We start from the raw sequence: 27,138 nt of genomic DNA on the forward strand, positions 1-27,138 counted from the left end.
CAAAGTAGAATCAGTTTTCATGAGTCTGACATTCTAGAGCATAGGAAGGTAAAAAATCTTCCCCTTTTATTTTAAATGACTGTTGTTAACCAGGATCTTTTAAATCATCTTTTCATACACCAGCGAAATTTTGGTTCAATTTCATAATTTTTCTAGGAGGTTTCAGTTATTACAACTGAATATAAGCCTGTCTAATATTTCAAAGTCATAACCTGTCTAAAGCTCTCTTTTTCCCCCAACTCTTCTAGATTCTAATTTTTTCCAGTGGAAAAAGAAAATTGCAAGTATCTTTATTGACGGGATACAATAACTATGATCATTGCTGTCAGTGGATCTGTTTCTGTCTGATAAATTGCCTTCCCGTAAGTATCTGTGGTTTTCCTGAAGTGATGCTCACCTTTTCCCTGGCCCTTCTATGGAAGGCTCTTAGAGAGTGGCAGTTGAGTCTTCTTTTGGCCCTGCCAGTGGTCCAGACTCCCAAAAGTTTTTCATGTTAGGGATCCCAGTACTTGACTAGGAGCCCCACAACTCCTGGATTCTGTTAACCTCCATTATCCTACACATGGAGTCCCTGGAACTGTTAAAGCCTTTGTCCTCATTCTCCTAGGGTTACTGATAAAAACACAATTATACAATGCTTTCAAGCCAGCTCTATGGACCCCTTCAGAGGAACCTGTGCCTTCAGATATTACTGGACTATATGAAGACACTAGACCCTATATTCACACATAACTCCCAACTCCAGGGAACCTGTGCCAAAAACTTCTAAGAGCTATGATGACATGCTCTACTCTAATGCAGAAAGTTTCTGCAGATTCAAAACGGTGGCAAATATCCATCCTCAAATAACATCAGCCTCCTTTTCTTATAGCAGCCCAAGATATCACAAGTCATCTCCCTTGGAGGATCACAGAATTTGGCCTTGGCCCTTCAGGAGATAGCACCTCTTCTCTTAGCCATGGTAGAAGAACTGTAACTGACGCCATAAGTGCCCCCATCCCCTCACACTCATTACACACAGCATTTTACGGCGTGCAGCTCTGACTCTCAGTTGAGGGGTTTTCAGCCACATGCAGAATGGACCAGAAATGCTGAGGGGTTGACATTACTGAGGAATAAGGGATTGCAGCTGGTTACAAATACCCTAGGTTCCACAGCCTCCTGATGAGACAACTCTGAGATGTGTGTTACACTGTCTCCTAGTATCCCCCAGCAGGACTGAGATTCAGTTGTTTTCAGTAACCACCTGCTCCATTATATACTCTTTATTGGATTTCCTTCCCTACCTCACTCCTTCACTCCTCTTTTGGGATTTCCTGCAATCACATCCCAATTAAATCCCTTACCTTCAAAATCTGCTTCAAGGGGAACCCAAACCAAGATAAGCAGGAAAATACTTTTATCATGGACCCAGTCCTCCCAAAAACCCGACAGGGGATACTACATTTTATTTGTCCTTCTCAGCTTAAGTTCCACTTAATACTAGAAATGCTAATTTATATTCACATTTACATTTATATTTATATACGTATATGAATATACAAATATCTAGCACTTACCTGGACACTTAGGTCAGAATAAAATATCTTTTAGCTCTTCAATCCCAGGGGCCTTACAAATATTTTCAGCAGTTTTTCTGCATCATGCTGTCCTCATCTGTAACACAGCATTTGGACTTCATCATGCTTAGTGCCTCTTCCAATGGAAATTTCTTCAGCAGAACATCTTAGTGTCCCTTTTCTGTAACATCCCTCCAAGGTTCAGTGAATAGAAGAACTGGGGTGGCGAGGGAGCTAGATGTACTCCTTCCAGCTTTAGTGACTCAGCAAAACCAACTATATGGACCAGGGGGCAGATGGTCTTCGAAGCATTTCTGATGCCAGGAATGACTAGGCAAATGTTCTCTGTGCCTCATCTTTTCCTGTAGGATACAATTTTAATCTTTGGCTTCATAGGATAAATTATGGTACCAATTTAAAGACTTAGTTTAAGGAATTTATTAGGAAACAAAGAGCCATATACTAGGATCTTAATTTGCAGTATTCTTTTGGCCCATCAGGACACCAATAGCAATGACTGAGCTGTGTTACACATATTCTCAACCTTGAAAGGAAATTCAGGAAAGTGTCAGTGCCAGTTTTACCTTCACCTGAAAAGACAAAGCCAAAAACACTCTTGATTTAATTGGAGAAGCCCCAAGGTGGAGGGCATCTGCTCATCTCAAGATCAAGGATTCTTGCTTTCTTCTGCATCTTCAACTTCATTCTCACAAATTGATTACTTTTTTCCTGCCTGCGGAGAGCCTTGGCACATGACCAGAGTTTCTGACTCTCGAAGCGGTTCATATTCATAGTGATTTTTACAACCAATCTCACAGACACTGGGAATTTTCCATAGGAATCTCACCTGCCCCTGGTACAATGCAGATTACCAGAGCAGTGCCTCATTAGACTAAATCCTTATTTCCGGAATCATAGCCCACAATCTTGCCATCTTGTACTGATGGGATTTCATATTTAATTTTTTTTCTAATGGAAATTTCCAGTATTTATTTACTTCATAGCAAATGACTTTGCTTTGGGACTAGGTATTTAACCAAAACAATCAAACAACCATGATTTTGCTAAGGAAATAGAAAAATGAGAGGTGAGAGCAACTCTTTCAACTAGATGATGTGGCAGTTTTATTTCCCTTTGGTTTCCGAGTGGCTCATTTTCTCTGGCCTAGATAGAAGCAAGCAAGGATCAAAACATCTCACATATTTCTAGATGCTTGAGTCAGAAGAATTTTCTTCTTGTAGATCTTCCACCCCAGGGGTTTCATAAGTACAGATTCCAGCTCCCAGAAATAGTGAAACTTGAAGTTTTGGTGAGGAAATAGACATATAGGCAAACGAAAACCCCAGACTCAATTATCAATCAAATGGGAAAAATATTTAGGGAAGCAGTAGGGAAAAGGAAACTAGTGTTTTAGTCCTCAGTCTTATGGTGGTTCTGACATGAAGATTCTCCCACTGACTATGATCTATACCCTTCAGCCTACTTGTGACGTCAGAGCTAGAGCCCCTCTCATCAATCAAGACTTTCCACAGTCACAGATTACCTTGCCATTGGCTCCAGTGTCCTGTTTCTACTTCTCAAAGAATTCAAGTTCCCAATTAAAAAGTAAGAGGTACAAGTATACTAGGTGTTTTGCACCAACTTTCCCGTTGTTCAGGTAGTGTTGGTGCCATCAACATCAAAGTCCAGTCTCCCTACTCTCAGTTGATCACACAAGGTTCCTCATGGCAGCAGCTCCTGAAGTGGGAAAGATTAGGGTCCTGAGAACAGGCAGGCGGAGCCGTGTTTCTGACGTTGTCATCCTGGCTGTGTCTTTCTCAAGACCTAGCCCAGGCAAACAGTATCTTTGAGCACAGATATGGCTCTAGGCTGGACATACCAGGATGTGACAGTGGAATACAGTTAGTTTTTACTGACCTTGAGGTTGTTTTCCCCCAGAAAAAAAACTCTTTCCTTATTCCGAGCAACTTAAACACATTGGCCAGTTAGGATCATATCAGAAAGGAAAGCGAATCCTCCCTATGTGTTTTGGCAACCACTAGGGTCTTGGCCCTGGGTTGTACTTGAACAGCCCACCTGGGACCATTAATGGTACCCCTCAGCTTGGAGAAGGCCACCTCAGGGGCCAGACTATGACCCTCCAGAAGCACGGCAAAGCCCGGGTCACTGGCAGTAGCTGCCTTACAACACTGCCGCTATGGAGAGATGGGCAAACCGGAAACAGAGGACACTGTCATAGGGCTGCTTAGGTGGAGGTGGGGGGCTCATTACCAAGAATGTGGCACCTGCAGCAAACAACTTCAGTCATCAAACAGTAGAGCTGAGTGGAGACCAATAGCATGAAACAAAAGAGCCATAAAGCCCAGAGAAATAGACCCTGTGTTGACACCCAACAGAGAAGGCAGCTGGCAAGCCACTCTGCAGCAGTTCTGGTGAATGCTGCTGTTAGTGGGATTCCACTAACCTCTGTGTCTGGCCTTTGTTAAAGAATGAACCCTGTCCAGGTCCTAGAGGAACTGGAAATTCCAGAGCAGAATCCGGGCAGTCAAGAAACTGCCTAAACTCCTGTTTTACACAGATTCTACCAGTCAGAAGGAACTCCATGCGAAACTCTCTGAGAGTGCCTCATGTTTACTAATGGTTTGTATTAGAAAACACCTGTCATAAATGCCCCCTACTTTCCTCCCATTGGCATACCTGAGTCAGGTTTGGGGAAAGCCCAGGTGAAAAAGAAAAAAGAAAAGAAAAAGAAAGAAAGAAAAGAATTGAAGCAATTCTTCCTGTGGGGTAATTCTTTTTCTTTGCCAAGTATACTAACGGAAAGCACAGGGTTGACATTTGCCATAGTTAAAGGAATAAATTATGCTAAAGTGCTTCAAAAGCCTTTATGGTGGCATATTAATTGTTATTCATTCTTACCCGTTTTTCTTAAGAAATCACCTTTAAATCAACACTTCAATGTCCTAAGTTTATTTTATTTTATGTACTTGAAAAACTACATCAAACTATCTTTCTAGAGAAAACTGTCCATAAGTCAGGTGCTACTCTGCCTGGTGCAACTGAATTTTGTTGCAGACAAATGACTCAGAGGGACACTGGCTATACTAGGATCTACCCCCCAGCACACTCACCAGAATGCTCAAATCTTGACAAGTATAAAATTCGCCAAAAAGGGAGCCACTGCCCCCTTTTTTACCAGCAATTTAAGGCGAGTCCGACTCCCCCTTTTCTGAGTTCTGACAGGAAAAAAAAATTACCTGCAAACATCTCTGGGTGAGGTGCCTCGGTGCTTCAGGATTAGAGAGTTATAGAGAATAAGAATCAAGTTCATTAAATATTTCCTCCGGCATACGAAGTCTACTATCAATCCGTCCTAAAGCAAAGAAGCAATATTTGAGGTTATATGGAATGTAAATACTAACTGCCAGCGAAGGACCCTTACTGCATGCACAGGCTCTAAAGGGGCTCGAAATGAGCTGGTGTTATTGCTTGGATCGCCTGTGCAAGATTGCAACTAATAACTATGATTACATTCACAAAACCCTTGTCGGGAAATGAAAGGAATGCATGCCCCCGTGACTTGACATTATTGCATTCTACACTGTACTCCCAGGAGCCGATTCTTTTGTAAGGTCTGTTGGTAGGAAAATCTATACTTCTCTATTGAGGCCCACGTTTTACTAAATGAATACATTTTCTTTGATAAAATACCTATGTTGTTTCCCAGATAGACACTGTCATCTTTTTAAAGTGAGTAAACATTCTGCAACCTTTATCACTGCCTCGATCTTTTATTCTGGTCCCCAAATAAACGTCTCAAGTTGCGAACTACAAGGGCAGCCTTTTCCCCGCTGCTAAGGAGCGTGCCTTTTTTCATTTACAGCCGGTAGTCATACACTCTGAGATTGTAGGAGATTCCAGAAAAACATCCACAGAAGGTACAGATACAGAGACTTCTGTTTCTCTGCCTATAAAATGAAGATGGTCTAAAGTAGAATTAATTTTAAGATCCCTTCCAAATCTAATAGTTTAAAAATGACCTTTGGGAAAACAAAGAGAGCTCTTCTGTCCTCCAATCCATTATGCATTTTCTTGGGAATGTAACCTAAGACAGATAAAGAATTCTTCGAAAGACTTTGATTCCAAAATCTTACTCAGAAACCCTCGCCGGTGACGTTATCAAGGAGATTGCCTTGTAGGGAAGGAAAAATTCTTCCTCTACTCATCAAGGCCTTCCAGCTGGACTAAGAACTAAATTGACCTAAGACAGATTAACAGGAGAAAAAAAGCCAAAGTTTTATTATGTACACATGGAGGTCCACTAATGAAATTGAGACACAAACAAATGACCAAGGCAGGCAGTTTTATACAGTTTAGACAAAAAGACAATAAATTTGTGAGGAATTGACAGGAGAAAACATGTGTGGGAGTTCTAATTAGTAAAAAATTCTAAGTGGGATTGGGGCTGAAGTAGTAGGCTAGAAGAAAAGGACCAAGGTTTGTTTCTATAGCATTCTCAGCTCTAAATCTCCCATCTGGTGATGAGGTTGGCTCTTTACCTCCTAGTACGGGGAGGGTACCTTGCACATGGGAGATTTCCTTCCTGCTTCCCAGGAGGACAGAGGAGACTCTGAGTGGTCTTCTTACATAGTGTGTCTCTTAAGTAACTTTAATTTTAAATAATCAATATACCAAAGTGATGCATTTTGGGGTAGCCAGCCCTTGGCCCTGACAGCCCCTTTTTGGACCTGAGGTTCTCTATGCTGGGTTTTAGGCTAAATGTGTTTTTGTTAGGTCATGAGAGAGGGAGATAGAAAACAAATGATACTCTTTAGAAATTTCTATTGGAAATGAAAACACTAAAATGCAGAAAGATTAAGTGAATTTCTCAAGTTCACGCAGGTGGGGAACAGAGGAGTTGGGGCTTTTGACTACACATCTACCTCCTTCTTCGTGAATCCCTGTCTCGTGTAGGCACTGTGCGTAGTGACAGGAATCTTAGGAATGTAGAAGACCAGATCCTGCATGGAATCAGGGTATATAGGTCAAGAGGCTTAGAACAAGGACAACATAAGGGGCAATTGTCATAGAGCGTATCTTACAAGCGTACTGGAATAGGTGACCCGCAAGGTGTAGTGTGGTACATTAGAAATTGCCTGTAGGGTCCAGGAAGATTCCTCAAAAAGGGTAATATCTGAGCTGAGTCCTGAAGGAAGAATAGGATTTAAAGAGCTGAAGACAAGGATTCCAGGCAGAGAACACACAATCCTAAGAGATCCTGAGGCCATGGCACAGAACAGCAATGGCACCAGGTGGCCATAGATGGGCCACTGTGCACAGGATGAAGGGGCTGGCAAACAACACAGTTGGAGGGGTACAAACAACTCAGACCACGAGTAGCCCAGCTTAGCAGATGTACTGAAGGACTTGGCATCCCCTGGAAACAACCTTCACCTTTGCCCACACCTGCTATCTCTCTATCCGTATCTGTGGCCTCAACGAGAGGGCGGGCGGCAGCCAGCAAATTCCAGAGAGGCTAACGACAGATTTTCCAAGCCTAGATGAATGATGAGATGGAAGAAATACGAAACAGGAGGGTGTGATTAAGGAAATCATCTGAGCAGATACAGAAAGGTAAGCTATCTTTGCTTTGCTGACTTAAATTTTCTCACTAAAGTGGGAACTCCCCTGTGGATTAGCTTGGGTGCTGGAGGAGAATGGAGAAAGCTAAATTAACTAATTTGGGTCATGCTAGGGAGAGCGGAATAGAGAAATAAAAACACCAAATAACCTAATTAGTATGGGAGCTATAAATATAACCCCTGATGAGGTATTTCAGGGGGAGGTCATTGGATGCACCCATGTTAAGAGCCATGGGGGCACAGACTAGAGGGTAAGGCCAGTGTTCATGCCTCTACACCGGGAATTGGCCAACCTCTATCCTAGATGATGAAGGTAATAGTGCCTGCACTGTCGGTTCACAGGCTGGTGGGGGAAATTAGGAGTGCCATTGTTCAAAGAGAAGTATTTCTGCTGGTTTATTTATACGTTTCTTTAATACAATGACAAACACCAGCTACAGAACCCAGGTCCTGCACACCTACTATTAGTCACATGCCCCTACGAAACTTCACTGTACCATGCGTAGGAATGATTCCTGGAAAAATCTTTACAAGAGACACATCTTCCTCTTAATTGAATAAGGACGGTAAGTGACAGAATATTTACTCCACAAAGAAAGTGATACACATTTCTCTAGAAAGTTCTAGCTACCGCACAGCCTTCTGGTAGCAAAGCAGTGACTGACATCCTGCTGGGAGGTTTTTGTAGGGTTCATGCAAATGAAGCAAGGAGCAGTAACTGTGGCAGGCTTCTCATCAACAAAGTGATATGCCAGTAATTAGGTTTCAACTGACTCAGATCCCATTCTAAGCATTAATTGGGGGGAAATATGCAGATTGCTGGTTAATAATAGAACAGTTTTAGTTCCAGAGTCATTTTCTTCCTGTTCATCAATTTGTTTGATTGCTTGTGTGGCAAACACTTGATCTTCCCTGTATGTGTTTAGCTATTTGAGACTTTTTTTTTAAAACAGCCATTTATTAATTAGAGATGTATTTAAAGCACAATAGTAGCTCCTTTATGGCCCATGGAAGATTATTTGAAAATTGGAACCTTCCAGGGGTGACATGGGGTTTCAGAGAATAGAGTGGGAGTGGGGAGAATAATGTGTGTCTTCCATCTGTGTGAGGGGGAAGAGGAGGCAAGACTCAAATTCTTGAAATAAATACGTGTTAACGATTCAAAGCATAATGTACCCATAATGGGTTTTTCTCTTCTAAATTTCCAGCACTTTCTCTTCCCAAGAGAGTTCCAACAGGACTTTCCACCTACCTGCAATTAAATGATTTGGTCTACTATGACTCTTAGCTGGATCGGGGTCTATTTTAGCGCCCATCCCTGTGCTAGGAATGTGTATACAGTTGGTACATGTCATAAAGTCAACTACCTGTAGATGACATGAAGGACAAAAACAGACTGTCAAAGAGTAGAAGTTGAAATAATAGAGCAAAAGGGAACAGCGGTTCTCAAATTTAAGTATGCATCTGAATCACGGGGAACCCAGACAGAGTGCAGGCTCTGCCCTCCCCCCCACCCCGCCCCAAGTGATTCTGCTTCCCTAGGTCTGGAGTGGGCCAGGAATGCCTGCCCAGAACTTCCAGAGATTCTAATACTACTGCTTACTGGACTGCCCTTTGAGTAGAATTAGAGAGTACACAGGTCACAAAAGCATCCAATTTACAAAACTGAAAGTTTTAAAACACAGCTCTGAAACACACACACCTTCCCACAGTTCTCTGCAGAGAAGATTAGACACATAGCTTCCTCTTTACAAATACTGATACAACCAAAATTAGGCAGGGGCTTATGAAGAAACTTGCAGTGAGCCTGGGACCAATCAATGGGACTTCGACACTGCCTTCTTTGACCATTACCTTGGTTCCCATGGAAGACCCATTGAGAGATTTAAGAGTTGGTGCTACCAGGCCTGCATTACAAAAGAGTCAAGGACTAGGGCAAGGGATATTATGAAACCCTCTGCATTCCCCAGCATTTTCACAAAAATGACCCCAAGTCAAGCCAGCCATTCATCACAAAGAGGGGGCAGCAAAACTTTACCAATGGCACATCTCAGGGGTTTAAGGAAAAGGGGAGGGAGGAGTCCATCTTTGCCTGGAAATAAGAGGATAAAGGGCTAATTTTAGCAGAAGCACCTCTTGGTCAGGAAATAATTTTGATTTTGTAAAGCCTCAATTGCCATATAAATGTGCGTTATGGACCAGGTATTGTATTAAGAACATGACTTCATTTAACCCTAACAATAACCAAATAATGCAAGCATTACTATAATTTCCACTTTACAGAGGAGAAAATTGAGGCTCACAGAGGTAAAAAAAAAAAAAATTGCCTAAAATAAAAAACATTATATGTGACATAGCTGGAATTAAAATCTTGCTCTTTCCTACCATCTCAGCTACTTAACCACTGGGTTCTAGTACTTTCTCCCCTCATAGGCTCACAGTGATTCTGAGATTCCTTGGCAGCATCTCTTACCCTTGCCTCATTTTCTGTCTTCTAGTAACATAACAATCCTCACAAAATAGGCTTAAGAGCGATGGGCTCTATTAACAGTATCCTAGGGAAAATGTACGCACTAGCTACAATTTTCCAGTACCGGGCAATTGCCGCAGGACTGAAAATGGTGCTGTAAGAACAACAAATGCAGGTTTTGGGTGCCTGATATTTCCTGAAAATCTATAGGGGGCTACATAACTTTAATATATAACTCTTATTTGTATTTCTTGAATATCGGTTTTTTCTAAAAATCTTGTTCCGTTAGAGCAGTATTTTGTCCCTTAGGATATGCTTGACCACAAGTAGCATTGAACCTGATCAAAGTGGCTTCAAATGAAAAATCAAGAGGTGGCAAACAAGATTTCTGGAGGTGGGTGGTTCAAGGAAAAATCAGTAGCTCAGTGATGCAATCGAGGACCCAGATTCTTTCTGTTAATGCTCCTCCAGCCCGCTGCCATCACTTCGTAGGCTCTCTCCACATGGCTGCAAATGGCTGCTGTTAACACCTCCTTGCCATAATATGCCAAAAAGGAAGGAGTAACTGTGTGGGGAGAAAGGGGTCATCTTTTTATCCAGGGGTAGAATCCTTCCTATATACCCTCTTATATTGGTAGTTTCCGTGGAGAACAGGAAAGAGGTAGAGGATAACCAGGACTGGCCTAATCAATCAAGATCTATTTCCCAGCTTTGGGTGCATAGTTGATTTGGAAAAAAAAAATTGCATTATGTTAGAAGGGTGGAAGAGAGTATGGCTGTGGGTAGAAGTGCCATTGTATTTACCACCATCACTATTCTTCCTAATATCAATCCCTTTCCATATGGTCCTTGGTTGAGGGCTCTAGAGAATATATTAAGTAGGACAGCACTCGCCTTCTGGGAGTTCACAATTTAATCCAAATCCAAATGGCACTGCAGAGATCAAACACAGGTGATGATGGAGGAGACCAGAATCACAATCAAGGGAAAGTTTAAAAAAAAAAAAAAAAGAACCTGCTTATGTTGTAGAGAGAAAATTCCTTATTCCATCTTCCCAGATTTCATCTTGCAGTAAATGCTAATTCATGAGAAGGCTTTGATTTGTCGGATGAATATCTGAGAGCAGAATCAGAATGTGGGCAAACTACACATTTGCATCTGTTTTAATTTTTGAAAGTTGCTGTGCTAAATGAAAGAAGGAATTTTATTCTAGCCCTGAAAATTATTATGAGTGACTCACAATGAATGTTGCATCACTGTATATTAATAATAATGTTTTAAAAGTAAGCCTGCAGGCTGGGTCTTTATTGGATTCTTTTCCAGTGCTATTCAAAGTTATGGAGAATGTCGGCTTCAGATAAAAGGACGTATGTGAGTAATTGCTTATGTGCCACATAGATTCTCTGTGATTTGGTGCACTTGGGTTTAATTCACAACCTGTACTTCTATTCCTGTTATATTCCCAGTCACTTCTCTGGTTGCAGGGCTTACTATGACTTGCCTAGTTAATTCTACTCTGCATTATCTTAAGTAGTTTCCAAAACTCACAACTAAGGACAAGTAATTTTTCTAACCTGTCTTTTTTGGCCCCAAATAAAGATTCCATTTCCGGCCACTGGGCTCATTTATACACCTTGCCAGCTGTCTTACCTGCATTGTGTGTTAACACAGTTCATTTCAAGCTCTTAGTATGGCACCTGGCCGAGAGTCTGGGTAACTGCTAAAAAAAATATCCATCATTAGTTTCGGTGTTAAGATCCCCACTACCCTCACACCTGTCTTCAGATGCTCTAGTGGTCAGTGAGCAGACTCTGAAGCCAGTCGGCTTGGAGCCTTATCCTGTCTCCACCACGGCCAGGCACGTTGGACAAGTTCTTTCATCTCTTTGCACTTCATTTTTCCCCTCTGAGAAGGAGCGATAATAAACACACTATCCTCATTTTCATTTTTTAAGGATTAGGTGACAGAATTGATCTAAGACCCTTAGATTCGATGCGTTAGCTACTTACTAGGTCTACTACTTCTGTCACTACCATCAAGGCTACTGCTACTGTAACTAGTACTGTCAGTACCAGTTTTATTACTACTAATGATATTTTATATCCCTCCTACTTTTTTTGGACATACATTTCCATCTTTTCTATCAACCTGTATTCCCCCTATAACCTCAGAGTCCTTAAAGGCTGTGTAATAAATTATCCAAACACTTACTGATGTAAAACAAGATTTTTAACATTTTCATGGATTCTGTGGGTCAGGAATTTGGACAGAGTACTGTGAGGATAGCTCACCTCTGCCCAACATGGTGGGAGTCCTAAGCTAAAAAACTGGAAGCTTGGCTCCATGGGGCATCAGCTGTGGTGCCCAAAGCTGGGGCTAGAATCATCCAGACTTCCTCACTTACATGTCTGGCACATGGACTTAGAAGACAAAACACTTGAGGGGCTGGAAGAGCCAGAGCTCTCTGGGCATCTATTTCCAATGTAATGGTCTCCCTACACATCTCTCCAGTATGGCAGCTTCAGGTAGAAGGGCTTTTCACCTGAAAACTTCAGAATTCCAACGTTTGTGTCTGGAGAGAGGAAGCAAGACAGAGACTATGCTGCCTTTAGAAGTCATATAACATCAATTTTGTCAGAGTTGCGGTCCTATTAGTTTTCAGGAGAGAGAGCATGTGTCCCACCTCTTTAAGGAGGAAGACCAATTTCTCCTGTAAGGAGAGCATGTGACATAAGTGTGGGCATAGATGTGGACCTCTTGGAGGCTAAAATCTGCCATATCCCAATCAAACCCAATCTTCAACATGAAAAACAACCATTCTTACCCCCCATGAAGATCCTGTTTCTCTTACATAGTACATTATTTTAGGAAATGGAGGATCTCTCCTTTAATTGTTGGTCTCCTAGCCTGTTCCTTCCTCAAAGACAGGAGAGCCTGTATTTTCTGGAGTGTGTCCCACAGAGTTTGGTCCTGAGTTGAGAACAGTGGTGCAGCTCAGTGTTACTTGCTGGTTGTTTGATGGCAAGCTTTTTTTCTGACTAATGGCTCACAGATGCTTACTTTTCTGTTTCATAGTCACATCCTTAGGGTCCTTATTTTCTTCATTAATGGGAATTTAGTACCAGTTCTTTAAGCCTCTAATTTTCTGGAATTTCCCTTCTATCATCCATCTGGTATATTCCTCTGACATTTTCATCAAATCATTCCTAACCCCACAAATGGCTCCTTATTGTATGTCATATACAATTCAGATTTCCCAGCCTCCTTGGGAGAAGGGTCATTTACTCACTTACCCAGCTATTCATCAGTCTAGATTCTTAATCCCCTATTAAGATTTTCTAAAATCACTCCCCTTAACATTATTCACAATACAATGAATGCTCCGCCTGGTGACTTCTTTTGCATTTTCAAGTTTTTGTCACTTTCAAACCGGAGTCAAAACTCATACCCTCCTGAGGAAATCCTTTAATTCATTTGTACACTCACTGACACTAACAACACTAACAATACACACACACACATATCTAGTACTTACAAAATCATTTTATGAGATATCTTTAAATCATTGACATGTTGCATAATAACTGGGGTAATGTTACTTACATATACTCATCCTGTCAAACCTAACCGTAGGATTCTTTATTTCTAATGCAACGTCGGTATTTTCATGCTACAAGCACCTCAGGTTACATCCTATAGTATATATCAAATATATTTACTGCCCAGTGGATTTAGTTGTTTGAGAGAGTTTGGGTTATGAATGGGCAGTATTAAAAAACAAAACCAAAACAAAACAAAAAAACAATCATTCCAAATCAACTGATATCAACATTTTACCAGAGGAGGAAACCAGTACTTGGTCTATTCATGTCACTAGAGAAAAAAGAACTTCTGTCATGTCTCAGAGAAATGGATATGTTCTCTATCCCTCCCTATTCTTTATAGGCCTACTTTGTGTGTTTCTGGAAATGGCTAAAGGTATGCGTTTTCCCCTCATTTGGGGGGAGAAAACTTAGGAAAACGTTCTCGGGAAGGGAGGCATGGTAGAGTTTGTTGACAGTTGTGTGGAGGTAGCGGCCTGGTGAAACTGTGGGTCTGCAGTTGGATGTGGCCATGCCACCTGCCCTGGAGCTCTGGAATCAGCCCTTCCTACCATCCTGTGGCTCAGACCCTGGTTTGATAGTATGCTTTGGAGTAAGGGCCCATGTGCTTTCACATGAGCGGGTGTGATGGCTTTGTAACGTATCAATGTGGTAAGCTGAATGACACTTCCCAGAATTCTCTTCCTCTATGTTTCTGGTTAAGATGGGCTGCCAGAGATATTTTCTTAGAAGATTTGGAGGCTGGAGGTGATGCATTAGCCATGTGCCTTTGCTTCTGAAAGGACGGGGAAGATGCTTTTGTCCCTCGTACACCTTGTCATTAATCTACCAGTTCCCCTTGTTGCTGCAGGGCAGCCGTTGTGCCCACAACTGCTCCACCTTCCCCTGGATCCTCCTTCAGCTTCTTCCAGTCTTGGGCCAGGTGTGTGTTTAGCTCATGACAATGAGCTCCAGCTTCTGCAGGACACTCACATCACAAAAATGGGAGGCAGCGCGATCGCTATGGCTCCAGTTCTTCCTGGTGGACTCTCACCGGTCAATTATCTTTCCCACTTTACCTCCACTTTCCTTTCCCAACTGCCTGCCCTGGGGACTTCAAGTTTCTGCATCAGATGAAAAAACAATAGTCTTACAGAGACTGTTTAATGAGCTGCCACATGAGTTGTTACAGGTCAAATCCCTGTAAAAAAATCCATATGTATATGGGTATATATAATCCTAGTGGTTCTGCTTCTCTGATTAAACCCTGACTGATACAGTGGGTCTTACGTATTATTTTTCATAAAATGGAGAATACATCAGGTTGCAAGAATAATGTATCTTTTCTAAGTGGAGAAAAGAGGCTGTAGAGTTTAGGAGTTCTGTCAAAATTTAGGGCTCTAGACCTCCAGGGCATAGGTTACCTTTTCAAAATATTTCATCTATCTCTATCTGTATGTAGCAAGAAAATAAAAATCTAAGCTAAGCCAAGCAGTATACTAAACTATGGTGGTTCTCTTTACATTTGATCTTCAGGAAAGTAGACTATTTTTCACTGGGAATTTTTTTTTTCCCCTAAAGAAATTCATTCTTTGCAGCCATTTGCCTCGTATCAGAGGGACGTCTTCCCAAACTGTTCCATTCCTTCTCATTATCAACCTGCATATCAAAGAGACTCCATCTATGTATTTATTTATTCAGAACTTGCTTTTGAATGGAAAGTTTTTTCAGTTTAAAAATAATCTTCCTGCACTGCACCCTGAGGAGAGAAATCAATCTCAGCATTTGAGAAAAGCAGAAAAAGGTTTGCTAAGCTTGTGGCTCTGAGAGCAGAACTGTGTATGTTGTGGGGACATGTGATTCTGTTGTTCCCCTACAAAATAGCATTGCAGAAAAACTTAATAATAAATCTACCTGCTTTCCAATCCTATTTACAACTTGCTGTACTATCGAAGGCAGTCAGGCAAAGGCAAACTTTCTTTGCCAACTTCTCATGACTGGTGGCTGGAAAAGCATTCATGGTGGCCTCCTGCCGAAATCTCCTGATATGTGTTAAATTCTTACAGTTTTTGACTCCTTCAAGTTCCAAGTCATCATTTCTTCCTATTGTGTTGACAGCCATTAACTATTTCCAGCCTGTGTCATGGTAGTGCACTGTATACCCATCCCCCTCCATTAAATATATTGTTTGAAGTCCATTGGTTATATGAGATGAAATGGTGGATTGGAATCTTTTTTTTTTTCTTTTTCTTTTTCTTATTTGTGTTGCTTTTGCTTCTGTTCCTTGGAGCATAGAGCTAGAAGAGCAGCCACTTTGGTGGGAAAGGTGAGAAAATGTCATTACTACTCATCAAAGACTGTTCGGGATCCCTCCTGAAATCTTGAATCTGGAAGGATTCAGGAAGGACTGCTTTATCCTCCTGCACCCCTCTTGACTGGCAGTATACAATGTAAGATGATGGGGAAAGGGTTATGCTGATATGGAATCAACTAGAAGTCAAATATTAGTGTACCTGGAATCCAAGCAATAAACAACCTTCATCCTTAAGACATCCAAATGGGATCTAAAAAGCCATAGTTTTAATAGAGTTTCTGAGGACACCTGGCAATTTTGGACAAAGCATCAGCTTTCTTACTGGCCTGACCTGGCTCAGATCGCTGCCCAAAATTACTTTTGACTTTTCCACTGGGCAAGAAATGTAACCTCTAAGCCTCGATCTATCAATTTGTAAATGTGAGATGGTAATGCCTACTTTAAGGGTTGTTCTCAAGATCAAAAATAATGTAAGAAAATCACCTGGCCCAAGTTCCATGGGCAAACTTATCAAAGAACTTGTTCTTTGTGATTATCACGTGATGAGGACCTGCACACTGATGAGAAGGGAGGACAGGGAGCACCTGGAAGAAGTTTCCGAGTTATCAACAAGAATCGGTATCAGGAAGTGACAATGGATAGGTCACTCCTCGTCTCATTCCATATGGTGTATATTTGGTATGCCCTGGCCCATGTCATATTAATTTCTCTGAACTGTTGAGACTAGTCAAACAGTATGCCAAGGGTCTGGTATTTCCCGAAGAAATGACTTCCCTTAGATTATGTTGGTGACGAGGAAACCATCTACCTCAGATGAGAATTCTCCTTACTCTATTTTAGCATATGGCTCAAGTCCTTTCCTTTCAACAAGCATTCAGTGAGCCTCCCCAGAGCAATACTGGTCATCTATGAGTGACTGGAGAGGGATTTGGATGCTGTCAAACCCCTAGGGTTTGAGGTGGGTATCTCACACTCCTCAGCAAAGCTTTGTCCATCACTTTCAGGAAATGGAGGAAGGAGTTCAAACATTTTGACATTATCAACTCAGACAGTACAGGACATAAAGAAGGTATGTCTTTGAATATGTCTGAATAGAAACTGATTTTGCTTTGTGGAAAATTGCTGCTTATTTCTTGCCTATGGCTTGGCAAATTAGGAAAGCGTTTCACACTGACTATTGGGCTCTGTATGTGCATGTCTGATATAGATTTAAATTTAGTATTCTTGAGTCCAGTAGGACAAATTTGATTGATTGATTGATTGATTCATTGATTCATTCATTCATTCATTTTTGGGGATCCTGGCACCTGATCAGTGATCTTGATCCCCACTCCAACTCTTACCAGCATCAGAGGTAACACTGATCTCTGGACTTTCCAGTTCTGTAACTTCCTTAACCAGTGGCCCGCCCCTCCACTGAACTTCAACCACACACTCCCAAGACAATACTAAGAACCTGAAGCTCAGCCGCCTCTAAAATCCTATTCCCTAACTAGAAAATTAAAGCTTATTCTTCCTAACCCTCTCTACATCAGTCTTTCGGCCTCATTATTCTCCTTACTTTCTGCCTGTCCTCCTGACACCCCATTATACATCACTTCAGCTATTTCATTATACTTATCTTTAATTCCATCAACTCATCTTATAAAATTCCAAGTCTAGATCCTCCAAACTTCTTTTCCTTACTGCCAAGTTGCTATTGAATACCACTGGAGAAAGTTACAGTTATTATCATTCATGCCACTCAGCAGATGACCACGGATATGCAATGATTCTATTACATGTCCTTGGTCAATGTTTTTCTACTCCAAACTTCAAAAGCTCCTCTCAAGCTGTCTCTCTTTCTAAAATGTCTCCTCCTTGAGGGCAAGAAGCATAATTATATCTGCACAGATACTGCCCAATCCCCACAGCCCTAGTGCCTAACATAGTACTTGGCATATTTTAAATAATCAATAAACATTTGATGAATGGATAAAGAAAGACTTACCACACTCTTAAATCTATCAGAGGATAATTCTTTGTGCTCCCCAAATAAAACTAAGAGATATAGTTATAACTATTTCACCTATTCCTATACCATGGTGATCATCCCAATCCATTATCACCGTATTTCTATTCACTTCCCCAAAGTTTTTTCTTTAATTGCACAGATTTCTATCCTTCCCTTTTTTAAAAGATTTTTATTTATTTGTCAGAGGGAGAGAGAGAGAGCAAACAAGCAGGGGGAGTGGCAGGCAGAGGAAGAAGCAGGCTCCCCACTGAGCAAGGATCCCCATGTGGGACTCCATCCCAGCACCCTGGGATCATGACCTGAGGCAAAGGCAGACGCTTAACTGACTGAGCCACCCAGGCGTCCCAATTTCTGTCCTTCCTATAGGAATTTTAAACTTAACAAGTCCAAAGATAAATTATCCGATCCCCCCAACCTGACCTGCCATTCTACTTCTCAAGTCAGAAACACAAGAGTCACCCCAAACACCTTCCCCACCCTCATCACTTATAATTATCCTCTTAGGTCAGCCACTGCAAACTCCTAATATCTCCGCAATCAAGCATTTCTCAAAGTGTGCTCTGGTCATATAAGCCGGAAGATGCATCATGTTTTATGTTCCTCTTGGAACACCAAAGGATCTAAAAATTCTAGTAGTAAACCAGGTCTTTGATTTTTTTTAACCCAGCACTTTCGGACTCACAACTACCACCTCCATTGCCAATACCAATAGAAATTTCACAGAATTGAATATTCCTAGAGATACAATTTGGAAACTACCGTACTTTGTTCTCCTGTCTCCATTCTTACTGTGAATAGATACTGTTGTTACTCGGCCCAGATCCCTAGAATCTTTTTACCAACTTCATGCCACCATTGTCCAACTTCTTTGTTCTCATTAAAAGTCCATACCTTTGACCTTCAGAGGATTGTCCTTGGCAATAGGAATGGTGTTGCACTCCTAGTTAGCAGGAAGCAGATTCTAGACAAAGGACTTGTGTGCTTCCCATGTAGAAAGAACCAGAGCAACTCAGAGTTCCTGTCTCCCTCAGGATAGCTTCTAGCCAATGACAAACTGGTATGGAATATAGGGTGAGGTATAATTTATGCTACAGAGCTCATTTTGGGATTAGGCTGAGACTGAAACTGTTCTTGAACTCACATCCTTATTTGACTTTCTTTCCTTCTCTGTTCTGCTTCTTATATTCCCTCGTGCATTCATTTGAAAGTACTGCTTTTGTAAATCATTTGCAAATAAATCCTGGCTCAGGGTCTGCTTCCTGCTAACCAGGAGCATGGTACTTGATTTTGGCTCTCTCCATCTGTGATATAAACTACCACCATATTCCATTAAATGCTCTCTCTGCCTCTAGCCCCACCCTCTCCATTTCATCTAGGATAAAAATCTTTATCATGGCACCCTAGGGCATCTACCATGTAGTCCAGACCCAATTCCTCAGCTGTAGCTCCTCCTACTCTCTTCAGTGAATCTGCTATTTAGCCATGCCAAAGCAACTGCTATTTTCCAAACATATAAAGGTCCATCATGACATCGTAATATTGCACAAGCTGTGTGTCTTACCAGAAGTGGCCTCCCCAGCTTTTTTAGCTGGCAAATTCATACTTTTTCTTCAGAAGAATTTTCAATATCCCAGTGACCAATTCCTTAATTCTGCCCTTTTGCAGTTCAGCCCTCTGCCTTTTACCTCTAATAGTATTTGTACATTATAGTTTAACTGTTTGTCACATTGTCTGATTTCTTTTCTAATGTTGGCATTTCTGAAGGTTGATCATTCTGAGGGAGTGGTTGTTGGTCTCTTTGGCCCCACAGGGTCTCATTACATACAAAAGATACTCAGTAAATATCCATTGCAATGTAGAAATCACCTGTCTAGTAATTAATGACTCTTGAGCTCAGGATATCCTTGTTATAGACATTGTGACCTAGCTAATCTCTAAGAGAACAATTTTATTTTTAGTTGTTCCTGCCTTCCACATTGTAGATCACAAATTATGTAAATCAAATCACACATAGAAAATATCCCCAAATGGAATATTTTAGGTGTCAAATTGCTATCAATAAACTTGCTTGCAAATTTATTTGAGCCCTTTAAAGAAATTAAACACGGCTTAAGATTCGGCGTGGAATATTTGGATTCTACATCCTTAGGCACTTAAATCTTACAGGGCTAAACAGTTAAAGCACATTTACAAAAGGACAGCTCTGTTGCAGGAGGATGTTGGCAGTTCTTATTTTCTCCAGTGAGGAGTGGATCTGGGATTTCAGCACTGATAAGTGCACAGGGCCACTAGTTCATGACCTCAAAGTACCATTCTTTGTGAGTTTGCTGGTGGCTTTATGAAGATAAATGCTATGTGTTCCTGTTCCTGAGAGGCAGTTTCTTTAAAAAGCGAAATTAGTAGTTTCCCCACTGCCCTCTGTCCTCAATTTTCACTACCTGGAATGACTTTGTAGATAGACCTGTAACTTGTAGCTTCTGCTAAATCTTATAAGCCTAAAATGGGAAACTGGCACAATTTATTGTTCCTTTAGCCTGGTCTGTGACCTACACACATCTGGTTTTTGTCTGGAACAGCATCCACTAGGAGGTCTCTCCTCCTGAAGGCCTTCTGAGTTTGTCTATAAGACTGCTGGTTTAAACAACAACAAAATAAATATAAAATGAAAGCCATTCTTCGAATAAGATACCTAGGAATGAACCTAACCAAAGAGGTAAAGGATCTGTACTCTAAAAACTACAGAACACTTATGAAAGAAATTGAAGAAGGCACAAAGAAATGTAAAAACATTACATGCTCATGGATTGAAAGAACAAATATTGTTAAAAATGTCTATGCTACTGAGAGCAATCTGCACATTCAATGCAATTCTTGTCAAAATACCACCATTTTTCACAGAGCTGAAACAAATAATCCTAAAATATGTATAGAATCAGAAAAGACCCTGAATAGTCAGAGGAATGTTGAAAAGAAAACCAGAGCTGGTGGCATCACAATTTCAGACTTAAGCTATACTACAAAGCTGTGATCACAAAGACAGCATGGTACTGGCACAAAAACAGACACATGGATCAATGGAACAGAATAGAAAACACAGAAATGGACCCTTAACTCTATGGTCAGCTAATCTTTGACAAAGCAGGAAAGAATATCCAATGGAAATAAGACAGTCTCTTCAACAAATGGTGTTGGGAAAATTGGACAGTCACATGTAAAAGAATGAAACTGGGCCGTTTTCTAACACCATAAAAATAACGTCAAAATGGATGAAAGAACTAAATGTGAGACAGGAATCCACCAAAATCCTAGAAGAGAACACAGACAGCAACCTCTGTGATGTCAGCCACAACAAGTTCTTGCTAGACACATCTCTAAAGGCGAGGGAAACAAAAGCAAAAACGAACTCTCGGGACTTCATCAAGATAAAAAGTTTTTGCACAGCAAAGGAAAAAGTGAAAAAACTAAAAGGCAAACTACAGAATGGGAGAAGATATTTGCAAATGACATATCAGATAAAGGGCTATTATCCAAGATCTATAAAGAACTTATCAAATTCAACACCCAAAAAACAAAACATCCAGTCAAGAAATGGGCAGAAGACATGAACAGACATTTCTCCAAAGAAGACATACAAATGGCCAACAGACACATGAAAAAATGTTCCATGTCACATGGCATCGGGGAAATACAAATCAAAACCACAATGGGATATCACTTCATACCAATCAGATGGCTTAAATTAACAAGTCAGAAAACAACAAATGTTGTTGAGAATGAGGAAAAAGGGGAACCCTTTTACACTGTCGGTGGGAATGAAAGCTGGTAGAGTCATTCTAGAAAACAGTATGGAGCTTCCTCAAGAAGTTAAAAATAGAGCTACCCTATGACCCAACAATTGCAGTATTCAGTATTTACCCCAAAGATACAAATGTAATGATCTGAAGGGGCACGTGCACCCCAATGTTTATAGCAGCAATGTCCATAATAGCCAAACTGCGGAGGGAGCCCAAATGTGCAACAACAGATGAATGGATAAGGGTGATGTTGTGTATATATACAATGAAATATTACTCAGCCATCAAAAAGATGAAATCTTACCATTTACATCAACATGGATGGAACTGGAGGGTAATATGTTGAGTGAAATAAGTCAATCAGAGAAAGACAATAATCATATGGTTTCACTCATATGTGGAATATAAGAAATAGAGCAGGAGATCATAGGGGAAGGGAGGGAAAACTGAATGGGGAGAAATCAAAGAGGGAGACAAACCATGAGAGACTCTTAACTATAGGAAACAAATTGCGGGTTGCTGGAGGGGAGGTGGGTAGAGAGATGGGGAACAGGGTGATGGGTAGTAAGTAGGGTACGTGTTGCGATGAGCACTGGGTGTTAACATGCAACTGATGAATTACTGAACTCTACATCTGAAACTAATGATGTACTATATATTGGTTACTTGAATTTAAATTAAAAAATAGCTGATGCATTGATCCTACCCCAAGAGATTCTGGTACTTAATGCTGAACATGGGGATTTTTAAATCTCCCCAGGAGATTCTAATATGTATTTTTTCCAGGGCTAAGTAAAATGTGATACATGGACCAGCAGCATCAGAATTTCCTGAGCTAAAAAAAAAAAAAAAAGAAAAGAAAAAAGAAAAAGAATTTCCTGAGCTTATTAGAAATGCAAATTCCCAGGCCCCTTCCCAGACCTTATGAGTCAGACTATTTGGAGTGGGGCCCAGGAATCTGCATTTAAAAATCCCTCCAGATGATTCTGACGCACAGACGTGTTTGAAGATTGCCACTTCACACCAGTGGTGCTACACCTGTACCTTAGAATCCCTGGGAGAGTTTTACCAAACGCCCGGGCCCTGCCCTAGAACTTCTGAAACTGTATTTTCACCTAAGTCTCCAGGCAATTCTAATGCACCCAGGATCGAGAACTGCATCCTTATACTAAATAGACGGTCTTGCTGTATTCATTTCCAGTATATGGACACTAGGATTTATTAAGCTTATACAGTTTTTCTTCCTCTCACAAAACACCTAAACATAATGAACACAATCATCATTCTAAAAGAAAGGTCTGGTGCTAAAACTAAAGAATTGCACTTTGATGAGAGCAAAGCTTGATACTGCAGGATTCCAGAAAGGACGCATTGATCGGTATCTCAGCTATAATTAGTAGAACATAATACCAGACGGATGGCTGAGCTATAAGCACTGGGATGAAGCCACCCATGACCCCAGGACCTATAATGTACATCCCAGGAGAAGCCTGACTGCAGCCATTCTCCTTTCTAGAAATAAATCAAATGCCCAAACGTAGCTGACTTTAAGATTAAACTCGGAGGCTGATGCCTGGGATGGACATTGGATTTCCCATAGCAAATAAGAAGTCACATTCTACTTCTTCCCCAAATTGCCATTTTCAACTTCTGTTGGCATATCTGAGAATTACTGCCCCATTACTAATTGGCCCCTTAGCACTGGGCCCTAGAACAGAAGAAATTAGATTCAGGAAATATTTCTATTGCAAGTTATCTAGAAACTTGTAAAAAATGTCTCCTTTAGTAACTTTTACTGAGAGCCCTCCATGTGGGACAGAGAATCTATATATCCTTAGGGAACACACTTTTTAAATTAGCTTTCTTTTCCATCAAAATGCCTTAAATTCCTACATTCTTTAATTAGCTTATAACCCCAATAACAAACATTTACTGAGTGCTTATTGTTTAGAAAGCCTGACACTAAATGCTGTGGGTGATTAAAAATAATCTATGCATAGGAGATCCTGCTATTCAAAACATTATTCTGAGACCAGCAGCATCAATATCATCTGGGAACTTGCTAGAAATGAAGATTTCAGGGGCGCCTGGGTGGCTCAGTCGTTAAGCGTCTGCCTTCTGCTCAGGGCGTGATCCCAGCATTCTGGGATCCAGCCCCACATCAGGCTCCTCTGCTGTGAGCCTGCTTCTTCCTCTCCCACTCCCCCTGCTTGTGTTCCCTCTCTCGCTGGCTGTCTCTATCTCTGTCAAATAAATAAATAAAATCTTAAAAAAAAAAAAAGAAGTGAAGATTTTAGATCCCCACTCAGGCCTATTGAGTCATCTGTTTAATAAACTCTCCACATCTGTATAACCATTAATATTTGAGAAACATTGCAATAAAAGATGTGGTCTTGTCTTTTCAAGGCAGTTGAAAAAATACTACATACATATATGAACAGTTAAATCTTATTAAAAAGTAAATATAGGCCAAAACATGGTCCCTGCTCTCAAGAATCTTAAAAACTAAAGAGAGATTAATGTGACAAGTTGAATAATTATCTTAGGTCAAGTCCTATAGAAGCAGATCCTGAGAAAGGGATTTGGAGCACATGACTACGGTGGGGGTGGTTCTCAGGAGAAGAGAAGTGTGGGAATCAGGATGGGCCAGGGAAAGGAGTTAAGTAAGGGCACGATCCCAGCTGGAGTCAGCTTTTTGTCGTCTGTTAGAGAATATTTGGCTGTAGGTTGCCCCTGAGCTGGGAGTGGAGGACATAAACTCTGGGCCAAAATGGCTTGCATTAAACTGAAAGTAATCCTCTGAAGAAAGGGAGCAACTGTGAGATATGGGCAGCCAACCCTCACAGCAGCTGGGGGCTGAGTGTACTGACCATGAAAGGCAATCTGGATAAGGCACCAACAGCATCCATTGGAATAATATAAGATGGAAAGATGTCGCAGGGAAAGTAGAATTTAAACTGTACATTGGAGAACCCAGACATTGTTCCCTTTCCAAAACAGTATTTGATTTTCCCTGAAGGACTCACCTCTTCCACCATCTCCACATGTGGTTTACGATGGTGACTATACTTCAGACTTCAGGGGTGGCCATGCAGGGTATCATATTCTCCTGGCCACAGGGGTTGGTTCTGGAATGGGGACTTGACCAAATTCACAGCAATGAGAAGCCCCATAAACTGGTTCTGTTGTTAGGAACGAGTGCTCTCTCTCACTCTCTCTCTCTCTCTCTCTCGTTCTAGGTTGTGGAGCCCAAGAACGAGGTCATTTGAGAAGACAGTAAGACTGAAAGAGAGAAATTGAGGTCTGATTATATGAAGCATGAAGCCTGACCAATCCTTGGGACTTTTCAGGATATGTGAGCTAATAAATTAGTAAATTCATTTTTTTTTTTTTGCTAAAGCCAATTTGAGCCTAGTTTTCTATCTTTTGCAGTTAAAAGTAGGATTTAGATATGAATGCAGCATTTCCTGTTTTTGATATTCCTTGTGGTCTTAACAAGATGAATTTTCCATTCCCCTTTCTCCTTCTTACAAATCTTTCCCTTTTCTTCTGCAGAAATACTATTTTTGATGTAATTATGTTCTATGTTCAGATCACTCCTAAAACTAAACTGAGAATGCTTTCTTACCAGTTACTTCAAAACTGCATGCTCTTTTGAGCCCATAAACTTCATAATCAATGAAAATAAGGTAAAGGCTAATATATATTAGAGAAAGGTGATATTTCTAATCCTGTCTTGATCAAAATATATCAGTTTACTTCTTGACTTTGTAAATTATAACGTTTTGGAGAAGATATATTCACCAGAAACGTGCTTCAAGCTCTATCTTATTTTAAAATATTAATGGAGATATTCTTTTTTTTTAATAGAGATATTCTTACAAACAAGCTGAAAATGCATTAACTTAAAAAAGAGAACAAAACAGTTTATTAAGGATATTAAGACAGCATAAAAACTAGAGAGTTTATTGCCAGTGTAAAAAAACACGAAACAATCAGAAATACCAGAGATAAAAATACTAAGCATAAATCTGAATTTTCAAAAAATCCTTAAGAACTAACTTAGGGTGCCCATTTCTGAAGTTTGTGTGGACTTCTGGGATTATTTACAGCAAAGTTTCAAAAGTAAGGAAAAACTAACTCATTAGTCATGTGAATTTGCTTAGTTTTTTTGTTTGCTTTTTGTTCTTTTTTTTTTTTTTACACTTGATTTCAGATTCTAGTACTCATAATAACTATCATTAACTGAGGGCTCACCAAATAGACATTTGACATATGTTGTCTCTCTTAATTCTTAGGACTATAACTGAGCCTTCATTAAGGAGATGAGGAATCAGGTGCTCAGTGTTTTTTGTTGTTGTTTTGTCTTTTTAGTTTGTCTGTTTTTTAACTTTTCCAAAAACACAGGTGTGTAAACAGTAGAACTGGGATATAACCCCAGTCTAGTCCAGAGCCTGAAATAGTAGCCACCCTACAACTATGATTTCTAACCTGATCTTTTTTTCCTCCTTCTTGATATAAACCATGTCCTTCTATGGTACCTTTGAACTCAGGCTGGTGATGGGGTTCACATTTACCTGTAGTGACCTTTCTATCTGAGTTGGCTGAGGTACAGAATATCAACGCTGACACTGGGTGTTATATACAACGGATGAATCACTAAACTCTACCTCTGAAACTAATAATACACCATATGTTAATTAATTGAATTAAAAAAAAAAAGAGTATGAGTGCTGACAACAAAAGGAAGGCTGAGTCTGTGCCTCCCCACTCTGGGCCCACAGCAGGCAATGCACTGCCTCTGACTGGACAGCACCAAGGAGAGGGGACTTCATACATTTTGACAGGGCTGAGATATTCGTATAACAGAATTAATCCATAGTGGGGGCCCATGTGATAGAAAGGCAGTGAGGTGTGACATTTAGTGTTTTGGCCAGAGTTCTCTAATTCTCCTTCCTCAAAGATAGGCTGTACAACACAGCAGCTACGTTCAACAGCAGTTCACTGCATTATGTCCCACACCTGCCATCCACACTTATTCCACACATACCATTCCACAGTTGCCTTTCCACGTATTACCATTTCACACTTGGTATGAAAATTCAAATGGCTCTCCATTAGGCATGGGAAAGTTTATGTATCTACGTATGGATTTGTCAAACTCTGACCTCTTAAAAGACAGGGGTGAGTCACTGTAATGAAAGTGAGTCTTCAGACTGGGAGGAGGGAGTAAGGTTGTGCTTTGTAAGCCAACTATCTGTTTTTGAAAATATGCAATGAAAAAAGCCATGCATGTGGTTTTATGCACCAGTTTTTAAACTAGTGACTTGTTAAGTTTACTTTCAAAGCTGAGTTCTTTATAGGCCACTTGATTCTAAAATGTTTAGATAATTGAGTTTTATGTGTCTTTTTTCTGGCTTTCCAGAATATCCTCCTTATAAATGAATAGAAGCTGTGATCATATGGGCCTTTCCTCCCACCATTTAGCATATTACCACATGAATGTGCATTATTCATAAAGAGAACAGCAAAAGGACACTTGACATCTTTGGCCAATATTGGATTCTCTGCTCTTTATTTGTCCCTGGCTGTGTATTCTGGCAATAGAATGAAGGCCTCTACTATGCGTGTAGATGACAGGGTCAGAAAGCAACATTATCCTAAAACTCTGGGCTGTATGTATTTTCTTAGAGCCTGTAATAGAAATAAAAAATTTTTTTTTTTTTTTTTGCCAGCCTACTGTCTCTTTTTGGACAACAGAACC

At 40.6% G+C, this 27,138-nt stretch overlaps 1 long non-coding RNA gene across 10 annotated transcripts in view; it reads left to right on the forward strand.

Annotated features, from left to right (window-relative positions):
- The window catches only part of LOC123799865 (uncharacterized), a 503,415-nt gene that overhangs the window by 377,708 nt on the left and 98,569 nt on the right, over window positions 1–27,138 (forward strand). For 9 of the 10 annotated variants that reach the window (XR_015720954.1, XR_015720957.1, XR_015720958.1 and 6 more), the window contains 2 exons: window positions 249–362; window positions 24,614–24,729. This is a non-coding gene — a long non-coding RNA (uncharacterized LOC123799865). The remainder of the gene's footprint in view (window positions 1–248; window positions 363–24,613; window positions 24,730–27,138) is intronic. The other variant, XR_015720959.1, reaches the window with a different exon arrangement.

Source organism: Ursus americanus, chromosome 22 (genome assembly GCF_024610735.1).
Source record: "Ursus americanus isolate L20-20 chromosome 22, mUrsAme1.1.p, whole genome shotgun sequence".
NCBI lineage: Eukaryota > Metazoa > Chordata > Mammalia > Carnivora > Ursidae > Ursus > Ursus americanus.